Below are 14,355 nucleotides of genomic sequence, written 5' to 3'. Positions count from 1 at the left end.
GCCAGTTATTCTATTCCCTTAATTCACGTTCTATTATTATTTGTAAGATTTGTATTCCTTAATTACGATACAACTACAGTAATCATTTTTTGGTTTCATTCTGCGCCGATTCTGCAACCTACGAATCATAGTTTCGTTGCTTCCAATTAGTTGAACAGTTGTAGTTCTTCATTCTCATCGTGAGTTTGCGTAGTAGTTCATTATTAATTCTTTCATATCCTTCGGTGTTATCAACGATGGAAGAAGGTTATTAATTTCATTCTGTGATTTGTGAACTGAAATTAGGTTCGTATCGGTGTCACTTTGAGTATTAGTTCGTTGTTTATTTTGGGAATTACTTTATTACAATGATTTTTGAATTGAGATTAGGTTCCTAGGACGGGTGTCAATTTTTGTGAATTTCATTTACTGAATGATGGTAGAACATCCTAATTTCATTGGTTGTGCTTAAATCTCAATTTTGTGGGCTTCCCATCCTAATGTAATTCGCGGTATTGTGTAATGTACATAAAAATGTCGTTAATGTACGAATGAATCTGTTTAATGTATACATCACATAACTAGTAATGTAGATTTGTATTTGTTTGGTAAGGAACAGATGTTAAATTCATTCCCTAAAGAGTTTAGCAATCCATGGGGCTAGGTTGTAGTACCTGCTCACAAACGAAACCATCACCAAGGGCAGAGAGTTTAAATTATTCCCCTAGGGGTTTAGCAATCCAAGGGGCTATGGTATAGTACCAACACATGCATTTCATTTCGATTTTTATGTGTGTTTTGGATTATATACAATAAATAATGTACGAAAATTGGCCTTTAATGTACATGCATATTACTAAATGATGTACCTAACAGGATAATGTACAAAAGTAATCGTATAATGTATACTGTTTTGGATTCTGTTTGGTGACAATTATATTTGTTTTTGTGTACAAATGCTAATTGAACGATCTCCCAGAGGGAAAAGGCTATAAAGGAGGCGAGCAGACCGCTTCAAAAGTGTAGGACATGTGGTGCGATGTGCCATCATGATTCGAGATCATGTCCAGAAACAATACGGATATCGGCAAAGAAAAGCGTAAGGGGAAGAAAAAATCTTGATATTTTTCGTTTGTTTCCGAACATATTGTGTTAATAGCTGCTTAGATATCTACATTATTTACTACCGAATGATTACATTATTAATGGGTTTTCATAAATTATTCACTAGTGAATGACTACATTAGTTATGTATTTTATGTACATCATTCGTTTAGGCAGTGAATGCCAACATTATTTATGAGTTTACGTACATTATTTAGAAGTGAATGACTACATTAGTTATGACTATGTACCTTTTCCAATTATTATATTACAATGGTACATTACTATGTCTTGATGCATTACATTATTTTTCCCTATATGTACATTACCAACATAATAAATAATGTATGCATTTTTTGACAATAAATGTACTATTCATACAATAATAATGTACAATTGTATAATGCACACAATGCTATCATTAATGTACAAAAGTTAAATTGTACATTAAAATATAAATATTATAAACAATGTAAACGCTTGGGCGCGGCAGCACGCTAAACCTCCCTATTTGCAGTAATTTCCTCCCTAAATTGGTGTATAAATGAAAGGGGGACGTCTTCATCAGTCATCATCGAAGTCGGTCATTGTCCTCTTTGATTCTAATAAGAAAAGCGTACATTTATTAGTCTAGATGTAAATTGAATGTCTAATAACACAACATATCAATGTAGAGATCAAAATAATCGATGTAATATGACGCTTCAAATTAGAAGACTTGATGTACATATAAGGCTGAATAATGTATCAATACATAACTAATTAATGTACACATTAAATCCTTACAAAGGTACATCACTTACTATTACGCATGTACATTAAATGTCACTTTTCGTACATTATTTTCTATATGCAATCTAAAATACATACAAAATGAAAGTCAATGCATATGGTGGTACTATACCCTAGCCTGATGGATTGTTAAACCTTAAGAAAATGATTCAAACTTCCTACCATTGGTGATGATTTCATTTTGTGAGTAGGTACAACCTAGCCCCATGGATTGCTAAACCCAAAGAGTATTGATTCAACTCCCGCCAAACTTTAACGAGATAAACCCAAAAGGTATGGATTGATAGATATAAATAGATAATGTAGCACATTAGTAGAAAAATGTACGAGCACAGCTAAAAACAAATACTCCCTCCGTCCCAAGATATTAGATCCCTTTCTTTTGGGCACAAGAATTTAGGAGACAGTTGTTTAGTGGTGTATGTGGAGTTGGTAGTAGAGTAAATTTTTACCATTAATAGAAATGGTTCAAGTGTATTGGGACACCCCAAAATGGATTAGGGGTCTAATATCTTGGGACGGAGGGAGTACATTATTTAATAAGATAAATGTAAATTTCTACCTAGATGATGTAGCAGCAGAAAATTATTGTACCTAAGCATGTTTTCCATACAATTAGAAAATTTTTGAATGTACTACTTCATGTAACTGATGTAACTGAGAAGGATGTTCTTAACTAATGTACAAGTATGCATGTATAATGTATCATTTACTCTACACTAATGTACACAATGTGGTGAATAATGTAATAAAATCAGTCACTGTATCATTGCAGATTACAGAAAAAGAGGGGGAAAACAGAGCATTAGAAGCTTCACAGAAAATGTACAACACCACCACCGTACAACATCAGGAAAAAGGAATGTTCATCTGAGATTCCCTACTATAAAATCCACCGTCAATATTACATTCGAACCCATCCTCAATAAAGAACAAAGACTCCAACAAATGTATGAAATCAAAAAGGGAATTGTATATGAACACTACTTAACATAATCTAAAAGGCAAATCAACTACAATTATTCTCAAAATCCCCCTCTGAATCAGTGAAAACCCACAACAACATTAGATTACAGTAGACATAACAATTGGTATTAAATAATGTACGGGAAAATGAGAAATACCGGGTGATTCTCCGTCGTCGTCGAGATGATAGAAGTAAAACTTGCTGGTGTTAGGAAATCGACCGATTCTTCATCTTCTTCATCGTCAGAAATGCGTCGAGAGGAGAGAAGAAATCAGTGATGGTGAGTGGGGCGACGTTATGATGGTGAGTGGGGCGGCGTTTAGGGTTTTTCGAGCAACAACAATTGATGAGGGGGGAGAGAGGGTGAAATTAATGTGAGAGAGTGATACGCTCGGATTCTGCTCTGTTTTAAGTCCATTATTTGGTCCATTTTTTATGTCAAAGTCACTCTACATGTCCAATATTTGCATATTTTATACAAATTGGTATTTTGACATGTTTTGTGAGAAATGTGCATATTTGAGCCGAAAAAGGGAGTCAAAACGCAAAGTATCCGGACGACAACCGGCGCCCGCCGGTCAGTGCTCTGTAGCGGCCCTCCACGGAAATTCACGCTTGGAAACGAGTCTCGCCCGGCGACTGCAGGAGGTCATGCGGCGGTCCGCCGCCGAAGGTACCGATACTCTGGACTGCAATGCGGCGACCGCCGACCAAAGGCAGCGAATCCTAATTGCGATCTTTTCCTTCTACAATGAGGATTGACTTTCCCCTATAAATAGGACCTCAAGCTTCATCAAAAGAGAGCTTCCTTTTGCAACATAAATTCACAGAGATTAAAAGCTAGAGTACGTCATTGTGCAAGGAGTTGAACAAGGATTTCAAGAACATCAAGAACGACAAGGATTCAACCTTCGGGTTCTACTTGCTTTAGTTTTATGTTCAAATTGTCTTCCCTTCAGTCTATGTGTTTAGCTTATTCCATTATGTGTAACTAAACTTATAGGATTCTAGGGATGTGTTAGTAACGACTTTCGTTTTACAATTCTAGTTTTCTATTTAATATCCGTTTTGTTTTTACTTTGCTTCTTCCCTAAGTAATCTTCATGCTACATGATTGATTGACACAATTATGCATAATTTAATATAACTTGCTTCATAACTGTGAGAGAGTTCTAGCGACTTAGGTCCACTTAACAGACGCTACAGTTAGCTTCCCTTAAAACGACACTGTTAATTGAGAGTGAGGACTTTTCAAGGGTCTTAGGAGCTTTTTGGAGTTACATGTTAGGATTGACAAACCTAATATTTTAATCAACGTTTGTATCGCATGAGCATAAGCTAAGTGACTCGTTCTATCAAAGTAATAACTGTTCTAGGGTATTGTAGTTTGGAATTTGTATAACCATAACTTTGAACGCACATCCCTTGAATTCCCATTATCTATATATTTTATCTCTGTGATTTATTTGCAATCAGTTGTTGTTTACTTTCTATTGCTTTCCATTTTAAAAAATTTCCAAAAACTTTCGGTTCACCAGATAGTAATTGAGTTCTAGTAGGAGAAGACACCTTGTGTTTGTTTTCCCCATGTTCGATATCTGGTACGGACCTTTAGCTATACTATATATACTCTTTATACTTGCAGGTTTATTTAGTGCTAAAAAATAGTGCATCATGTTTTTGGCGTCGTTGCCAGGGAAGACAACTCACTTTGGAGTGATATCTTTAAACGGACAATTTTACTACTTTGGATTTTACTGCTTTCATTTTTTATTTTATTTTATTTCATTTTCGTTTTTATTTTTATTATTATTTTTATTTTTATTTTTATTTTTCTTCTTTTTAGTAGTTTCTGCAGGTTGTGCATACTTGCGTATTTTGTAGAGAAAAAATAAGATGGCGGAGCCTACCAACCACGATCTTATCGTCGCCCTCCGAAATGTGGTGGAAGAGATGCGAGAAGAGAGAGCTTGGGAAAAAACTGAAAAAGAAAAACGAGCAAGGGAGGTAGTTCCAGTCTTGAATATGTTTAGTCATGGTAACATTGTGGACATTCCTGCAGGTCCGCAGATAGAGGCCAACAACTTCAAGTTGGGGATGCCCTTAATCAATAGGGTTGAACAAAATTCCTTCGTAGGAAGAGACACTGAGGACGCAAATCGACATCTCACCAAGTTTGTGGAAATAACTAACACATCAAGATCAATGGTGTTGATGATGATATTGTGAGGGTAAGACTTTTTCCCTTTTTCATTAACTGATGCTGCTAAAAAATGGTATGATTGTCTGCCTGCAGATAAAACTACCAATTGGAAGGATCTAGTGGTACTCTTTCTCGACATGTACTACCCGCCTGGCACCATCCTTAAGCTTAAGTGTGAGATCTTCCAATTCATGCAAGGACCCGATGAGCCTCTATATGAAGCTCTCATACGTTTCAAAGTTCTTCTCCGCAAGTGCCCAAACCATGATTTTGGAATAGACCATTGGGTAGGAATCCTTTATAATGGGTTTAACGAAAAAATTTATAGTTTGTTGGATTCAGGGGCGAACGTGGGATTCTTGAGGAAAGGAGGAGATGCTGCTACGGAGGTTGGTCCAAGGAAAAGCACAAAGCTGAAAGGCTAGATGCAGTGAAGAGACCATGTGGGAATGAGACATCTCAAGAATTGGCATCCATCAGAGCAAGACTTGAACAATTAGAAGCTCCTGGCAAAGAGGGGAATGTCATCAAAGATGTCAAATATGTACGAAATGGGGGTGATCCCAGCAGGCTTTATAATAATAATTATCACCCTAGTCACAGGGATGGTAGTTTTAATAATTATAATGGAAATCACCCACATCCACATGTATCTCATGCTAATAATCATAATTTTGTCGGATCCCATGCTGAGTTCAATCTAGGAATGGAGAAAGGAGTGGAGCCACCTACCAGGGAAGACAAATATGAGGCTGGCAACCAAAAGACCTTGGAGCTAATGCTAGAGGATAGAAAGAACAACGAGACCAAGATGAGAGTTGTAGAGGAAAACTTACCAAGCTTGAATTTGGCTTAAACACTGTTGTCTCCACTATGTCCATCATTAAGTTACAAATGGATCAATTCCAAAAGAAGGTAGTGGAGGATAAAGGCAAGGCTGTTGCCAAGGTTGTCGATATCAACAAGGATGAAGCCAGCACCTCCGGAACGAGTTTTGGTGACTGCCCGACACCCAGCGGACCGCCGCAGACCACGCAGCGGGCCACCACTGGGGCACAGTTCAGAAACTGCCCGACGACTGGCGGACCGCCGCAAACCCCGCAGCGGCCCGCCACTAAAGAGACAGAGGCGCCCGCCAAGAAGGAACTCGTGCGACACAACGGGATCGTACTTACCATCCTGCCGAGGAAGCCATTCAAGCTTGAAGAGCAATTCCAACAGTTTTTAAATATGTTTTGTAAATGTCATACTAACCTCCCTCTCGTTGATGCATTGCAGGAAATACCTAGGTATGCCAAGCTCTTGAGAGAAGCGGTGATGAAGAAGCAAAAGCTCCAGAAATCTGATCTAAAGCTACCTCTTCACTGTAGTGAAATCATCCGAAAGCAAAGGACTGTCAAGCAGAGGGATCTTGGCCAATTCATCATTCGCTGTTCCATTGGGAATGGTAAGGTAGACAAGGCTCTTTGTGATCTTGGAGCTAGCGTCAACATAATGCAATTGGAGTACTACGAGAAGCTCAACATCGAGCCGCTCAAATCCACAGATGTCTGCCTAAGGATGGCTGATAACACTGCGGTAAATGCGGTAGGGGTAATTGAGGATGTATTGGTAAAAGTTGATAATTTCATATTCCCTACCGATTTCTTTGTTTTAGAAAGTTGATAAACAAGTTCCTCTGATTTTAGGCAAAAATTTTCTAGCCACATGCAAAGCTCTTATTGATGTAGGTAGAGGAGATATCACAATAAGTGACCATGGAGGAAAGTCGACCTACTACATCGAAAGCGCGATGCTTAAGTATGAAGAGGCGAAACAAGCTAAGATGGAGCATGATTGCAGGGTGGTCATGATGACTAACATGTCGAAGCCTTATAGGCCACTAGAAGGGGAGGATCTTTCTCAACCTTCTATTTTTATTATTAACCCTTTACCTCAAGCTCCCAAAAAAGGCAAGCCTAAGCATGATAAGCCTCCTTTGCAGGAACGAACCAAGAAGAAGAAGAAGAAGTGTCCTCATCATCTAGTCGACTCTGAGGTCTACGTCATCAAAACCTCAGATGGGAAATAGAAGTGGTGGAAGAAAGTTCTCAACAAGTTGGTACCATTCGCGGGAGCAGAGACTAAGATTGTTGGTACAAAGGCATCCCAAAGGAATCCTCATGATGGGAGATAATTCATGAACTTCAAAGAACGTCAAGCTAAAGATGAAAAATAAAGCTCTGGTTGGGAGGCAACCCAACCATTTTTGACAATTTTTGTTTTAATTTTGAAGTACTTTTTTGTTTTGGTTTAATTTTGTGCTTTGAAATTTTTTTTTTCGCAGGTTCGGACCACTACGTGGCGACCGCCTCATGCGCTGCGGTGGTCTGCCACCTGAACATTGGAAGACTCTGTTGACGTGCAGCGACCGCCGGACAGGCCGCGGCGGACCGCCACCTGAGCACAGTACCCATCGCGATTTTTCGAATTTTTTTGAATTTTCGCCCCGTTCAACCTATGCGCGAAATTTTTCAAGGTATGTTTTTCTTTTCAGTAGTTTACTTACGTCCATACCGACTCTACAAACTTATTTTACACTTTGTTGTAAATAAGTTTGGTGAGATGAAGTGGTGGATCGTGAGTTTAGGTTTTTGTTTCTGGGTTTTCTTTTTGTTTTAAGTTTTCGCTTTTGTTTTCAAAACCCCATAGGAGAATTTTGTGTCCTAAAATGTTTTCTTTAATCCATGTCATGAACATAACGTGAAGAACTTAGTAACACGCATGTAACACCCCACTTTTTCGAACCCTAATTTTCGAAACATAAAATTTTTGCATTGAATGCTTTTAATGCTATGGAGTATGTGAATTAATTGATGAGTGATTTAAGTGCATGATTTCTTTGTGACCTAATTTCGATTTGGAGTTGAGATTGGTTGAATAGTCAAAGATGTGGAAAATATGACGTGGCCGTTGAAAGGTCAATATGTTGTGAATATGAGGTGGAATTAAAAATGTGGATTTTATGAAATTATTGTGTGAATATTTTGATGCGGGGTAGAATATATTGTGGCGAATTATTTCCTAAGGGATGAGTGAGATTAAATAGGACTTTCATAAATATCCTACACATTATTGGAATTTTCGACCCTCATGATTTATTGGAGAGGAATTCTATTTTTCGTGAATTTAATTATTCGCTTGGGATATTTATCCAAATTAAATCCAAAGTCCAATTTTTCTCTAATTCCTCTATGAATTTTCGAAACCCACCTTATTACATGAAGATTTTTGAAAATCTCCTATTTATGGGAGAAGGGATTATTATTATATTATTTGATCCCTTATTTATTCTCTTCCATGAATAAATTCAAATATCCTAGCATATCTTACCATATCTAAGGAGATCTTGCCATATCCTATTTTAATTAATATTTGAAATTGATTCCTTATGGAGGAATCAATATTAACGCCACTTTCCTAATTATTTGGGGAAGATTATTATTTTTATTCTGCTCCGTGATATTTTATTCTACTTCCTGAAATACCAAATTAAATCATATGCTAATTAAATAGCATATAAAATTCAAAACCCCCTTATTTCTCACCAGAGTTAACGCCAACTCCCTCCCCCATATATTTCCAAATCTTTATTTATTTAATTGTGGGATTATATTCTTGAACTCTATAAATAAGAGCAAAACCCTAACCCTAGAACACAAAAACACGCCTCCCACTCCCCCAAATACACGCCTCCCCTCTCTCCCACTCTCTCTCAATTTTTCTTCTACTTTTCTCCATTATTTCTTCATCTTTTGAGAAGATTTGAAGTTGAAACTCAAGAATTTTTGAAGAATCAAGGCTATTACTTTGTACTACCGTTCGTTCTATCAAGAAAAGGTATTTTTATATTAATCTTTCTCATCTAACCGATAAATCTGTGTTCTTGAACCCTCATGCATATAGATTGAGTGAAAAGGGGAAACTATTGATGAATATGGGATGATGTGCATGTGTGTGTGCATCGGTATGCGTGTGTGTGTGTGTGTGTGTTCGTGTGTGTGCGTGTGGATGTGTTGAGGAACACTCATGCGTGACATGTTTTGATGATGGACCTGGAGTTGTGGTGCCAATAGAAAGTGATATGATAATCATGCCTTGATTTTTGAATGATTATATAAAACGAATCGATGGAGAAAAGGGAAACGTTGGGAACATGCATGATTTTGAGTAGATGATTGAGACTTACTTGTGATACACATAATTTAAAGGTGATAATTCGCGCTCTCGACGTGATAGCAAGAGGAAGAGCGTACTTGTGATCTAAGGAGTCGAGGTGGGCTTTATTCACTAAACTCTTTCATTACCAAAGTATTGATTATGGTGTTATAAGGGTGGATTAAAATGTTATGCCATGCCTGTGATTGTTTTGGTTATGTTGTGTGCATGATGCCTAGTTTGTGAGTCCGCTCCATTAGGCTATAGAGCTATATAAACGAATTCGGGTCTAAGTAGGGCCGCAAACCCTATCAGGCTAGTGTACACAGTTGGGATCGGGAGCCGTCCTTGCTAGTCAGTCGGTCTCATGGGCGAATAGTGTGGCCACACTTTCGTTGCACTATGGAATTGTTGATTGTTGAGATCGTGGGAGGAATTATTTGACTGGCCAATCTATGAAATTATTTTGTGATACTCGATGATATTCGTTTATAACTGTAAACTCGAGTTCACTATGGTAAGGATGGTATATCTATTAAAATGTTTTGGCATGAGACCACTGAGTATGTTAAAGTACTCAGCCCTCCATGTGTTTTCCCTATGTGCAGTTGGCGGTGTTGAGCAAGTTAATTGAATAACATGATCATTTGAAACTCCGAATGTAGTTGTGTCTTCATACATAGCTTCACCTTCTCTCTTGAATGCTTCCGCTGAACCGTGAAACTTATCATCGCTTGTTTGAGTTTGAACTTATTCCTTTTGGTTTAGAATATTGAGACATAATGCGTATTTGGATTATATTAAACCCTTGTCTTTTAAGCATAATTTATGATATTTATTCATGATTGATTTTTCTTGAATAAGCCGTTGACTTATTGCTTTAATAGTTCATTAAATTGCCTTGGTCAAAACCCTTTAAATGAAACCCAAGCCTATGTTCTTGTTGCTTTTAAGTCCGCCTAGATAGCAATCGCCATATTTATTATACCCTAGAATGACGGGTCGTTACAACGCATGCTTAGGGATACACTTTAGACTGAGTTGCCAATGATATTATATTCCATCCATGTTTAAGTATGGCTTGACGTTTTGATTTGATGGTTTGGTGAAAAAGTGCATAATTAGTGAATTGCTTGTTCGCCTTGAATCATGCTTATACCTTGTGAGATTTGAGCATGAAATTCTTTCTTGTGTGATTTATCTGTATTCGTGTATTTGTTTCTAGAACTTGCTCCTAGTCTTGCCTAAGTTTACATAGTGATTAAGTTGATAAGGGAAGATGTTAGGACGTCTTTTCTAGCATACTTTTATCCAAAATTTTCGACCTTCTCAAATTTTTAAATTTTTTTCCTTTGGAGCCAATTTTGAACCCTCAAGCCTTTTCTTTAGAAGCCAAATAAATGGGGACAATTCCTAGGGTTAGTATAATATTTATTATCTTTTGTAAATGAATTGGAGAGATAAGGAGGAGAGTATAAAAGTAGTGTGCTTGAATGTAAAGAACGTACAAGTTGTGAAATAGTGAAAAATCAAAATGTGTGCTTGATTCTAGAAAGGATGCTTATGAAAAAAAAATGAGAAAGAAAAGAAAAAAAAAGGTGTAAAAGGTTGTGAAAAGAAAAATAAAATCAAAGGATTGGAAAGTGAGTTGAAGGAGAAAAATAAGTGTTAAAAGTGTCTTGGGTTATTTGAAAAGTGGAGTCACTTTAACTCTACTTGGAATATTTTATTTTTAAGTCACTTTTTAGCCAAATATTCCTCACCTACCAAAGAGCCTACGCTACAGTTAGCTTCCCTTAAAACGACACTGTTAATTGAGAGTGAGGATTTTTCAAGGGTCTTAGGAGCTTTTTGAAGTTACGTGTTAGGATTAACAACCCTAATATTGTAATCAACGTTTGTCTCGCATGAGCATAAGCTAGGTAACTCGTCCTATCAAAGTAATAATTGTGCTAGGGTATTGTAGTTTGGAATTTGTATAACCATTACTGTGAACGCACATCCTTGGAATTCACCCTATCTCTATATTTTATCTCTGTGATTTATCTGCATTAAGTTGTTATTTTCTTTTAATTGTTTTTAGTTTTCAAAAATTCCCAAAACCTTAGGTTCTCCAGATAGTAATAGAGTTTTAGTAGAGGATAGACACTTTGTGTTTGTTTTCCTCGTGCTCGATATCCGGTACTAACCTTTAGCTATACTATATATACTTTGTATACTTGCAGGTTTATTTAGTGCTAAGAAATAGTACATCAACGGTTGCCACGGAGAGACCAGAAACGGGAATTCACCTTTAAAAGGTATGTTTTCCTTCTCTTTTCTCCATTTATTCTCTAATTCCTTCCTAGCACACACCTCCACCATTATGAATCACCAAATTCACACACCCACACTCTCAATCTCTTATTCCATTCCAAGTTAAAGCTTCCATCCTTCAATTCTCTCCAACAAAAGGTATGAATCTCACACTCAATTTCTGAGTTTTGCTTCAATCCTTTCATGGATTTTGGTCTTTCTTTGATGAATTGTTCGGTAGAAACGCTTATTCTATAATGGGGGATGATTGTGTGTGCTTATTTTTGAATTTCCATGGTTGAATTTTGATATAGTGTGATGAATTGTTGATTTTTGAATAGTGATTCGCTCTTGTTCTTGAATGTCTAAATGTTGCAATCATGTTCATAGCATTGTGAGGCTATTATTACTTCCATGAATTGCAATACTTGTGAAATATTAGAGATTGTTGATTTGTCTTGATTTATTGATGATACGTCTCTGCATGGGGGATGATATCACGTTGGGGGATGGATTGATGTGTCATATTTTTGTTGATTATGATCTACATGTCTACATGTTACAATTTAGGATGCTATTTTGTACAAACTTGCACATGATTGTTTATTTTTTATTTTTCCTTAGTTGAGTGCAAGTTTGGGGGAACCCTTGTATGCCTACTTGTTGGTGCTCTTTTTAAGTGTATGAATTTATTTTGTGAAGAACTATGGCATTAGCCTTGCCACGGAGTAGCAAAACGCTATGTGGAAGAAGGTGTTGGCAAGAGAGACGACACACTTGAGATTTCCCCACAATTTCCCTCTCCAAACTTTGGGGATCATGGAGGATTTTCGGGGGTTGTGCGACGTGGGCATTGGGAATGGCCTCGTGTACATGGTCCAAAGAAAGTGGCCGTAATTTAGGGAGCTCACTCTTGAGTTTCTTAGCTCTCTAAAGGTCACCAAGGATCGCCGCTACAATGTGCCGCAGAGCACCAACTTCCGCCTAGGAAACCGTTGGCACTCTCTCACCATGGAGGAGCTTAGTGGGGTGTTCCATTGTTTTGACCCCAACCCCAAGGATGACAATGACTATGATTTCTCCGAGGTTTGGGGTGTGATGACCAATGAGAAGGAGCACGCCGCAGGTTATGCTAAGTCTTCATCCACCCGCAACCCCGTCTTGAGGTACCTCCATCGGGCTATGACCCAATTGATGTTTGCAAGGGTCGATGGGGGGAGCGTTTCCCAAACGGAGCTCAATGTGATGTGGTGCCTCCTAAACAAGAAAAGATTCAACTATGGAACCCACTTCACTCTCTATGTGGCTACACGAAGAAAGACTGAGGTGTCATTTGTTATAGGGGCTTGATCACGGCGTTTGCCGAACACTTGGGTATTTCTCTCGCCGGTTTGACGGAAGATGGAGGGGAACAGTTCATCACGTATGAAGTGCTCTTCTCGGTGGGGCTATTGAGGACCGACTACTTCGGTCAAGGCTACTTCTTGCAAGTGGAGGGGGATCAATTTCACGTTCCAGTCCCGCAATTGACCAAGGTCGATGTTCGGGCGAATCAAGCCAATTGGAAGCTCAACATTCCGGCCCACCGAAGAGCCATTGAGGCCAACCCCATCAATGGGGTGTTTAGGAAGAAGAACATCCCTTCTCGCATTCCCGTGTTTGAACCGAGGATGACTCCACCGATGATGCAATCAACAACTATAATGAAGAAGCGGAGCATTCACATGCAGAAGGAAGTGGAGTGCCACCACCGCCGCCGCCCCAACATCATCATGAAAGACAAGATGAGGAAGTGAAGGACCATTGCCGCGAGACTCGAGCAAACCGCCGCCGTGGGAGGCCTAATCCCAATGAGGAGTTCCAATCGAACACCTACGCCAAACTAGGATATATGTTCTCCTACATGCAAAACATGTCCAACACTTGGGACTACCATTGGGCGGAGCAACAAACGGAGAACGCCTACAACCGCCAAGGGTGGACGGCTCAAGGCGATTGGCGCACGACGGAGCAAAAATTTTGGGAGCAACAAAGAATGGAAGATGTGCATCGACGTCAACAAATTGAAGAGCTCCAAAGGATGACCGCCGAGGTTCGACAAGAGTGCCAAACCATGAGTGGCGACATCGCCTATCTTATTGGCGCGTTCGACGACCTCAACGCCTGTTTCCCTCCTCCTCCTCAAGATTGAAGAAGTCAAGCTCAATGAATTTAAATGAGCACTTGTATCCTTATTTTGGATGTTTTTGAGTAATTTTTGCATAAGTGTTTAAGTACCTTTTTGGTTTTGGTTTAATTTTGTGCTTTGAAAATTTTCGCAGGTTCTGACCCCTACATGGCGACCGCCGCATGTGCTGCGGTGGTCCGCCACCTGCTCGCTGGAACCATCTTACTTCGTGCGGCGACCACCGAACGGCCGCGGAGGACCGCCACCTGAGCACAGTCTCCAGCGCGATTTTTCGAAATTTTTGGAATTTTTGCCCCGTCCAACCCCTACGCCAAATTTTTCAAGGTATGCTTTCTTTTTGGTAATTCACTCACGTCCCATCCTACACTATAAACTTAAGTTTGGGGGGATTAAGTGGTGGACCGTGAGTTTAGGTTTTTGTTTTAGGGTTTTCATTTTGATTTAAGTTTTTGCTTTTGTTTTTCAAAACTCCCTTGGTGAATTTTTTTTCTAAAATGTTTTCTTGAATCCATGTCATGAACTTAACATGAAGAACTTTGAAACAAGCATTCTTAGGGACACACTTTAGACTGAGTTGCCGATGATATTTAATTCCATCCATGTTTAAGTGTGGCTTGACGTTTTGATTTG

General features: G+C 38.6%; 1 pseudogene; it reads left to right on the top strand.

The window, feature by feature from the left end:
* Positions 1 to 6,362: 6,362 nt before the first annotated feature.
* LOC148934167 (uncharacterized) lies at positions 6,363 to 7,116 on the top strand (annotated as a pseudogene).
* The last annotated feature ends 7,239 nt before the right edge of the window (positions 7,117 to 14,355 follow it).

The sequence above is a fragment of the Salvia hispanica genome, chromosome 1, assembly GCF_029641045.1.
Source record: "Salvia hispanica isolate PSC_SH4W2 chromosome 1, Shi_PSC_v1, whole genome shotgun sequence".
NCBI classification, from domain to species: domain Eukaryota; kingdom Viridiplantae; phylum Streptophyta; class Magnoliopsida; order Lamiales; family Lamiaceae; genus Salvia; species Salvia hispanica.
The sequence above is the reverse complement of the archived record's forward strand: the minus strand, read 5'-3'. Positions and strand labels throughout refer to the sequence as shown.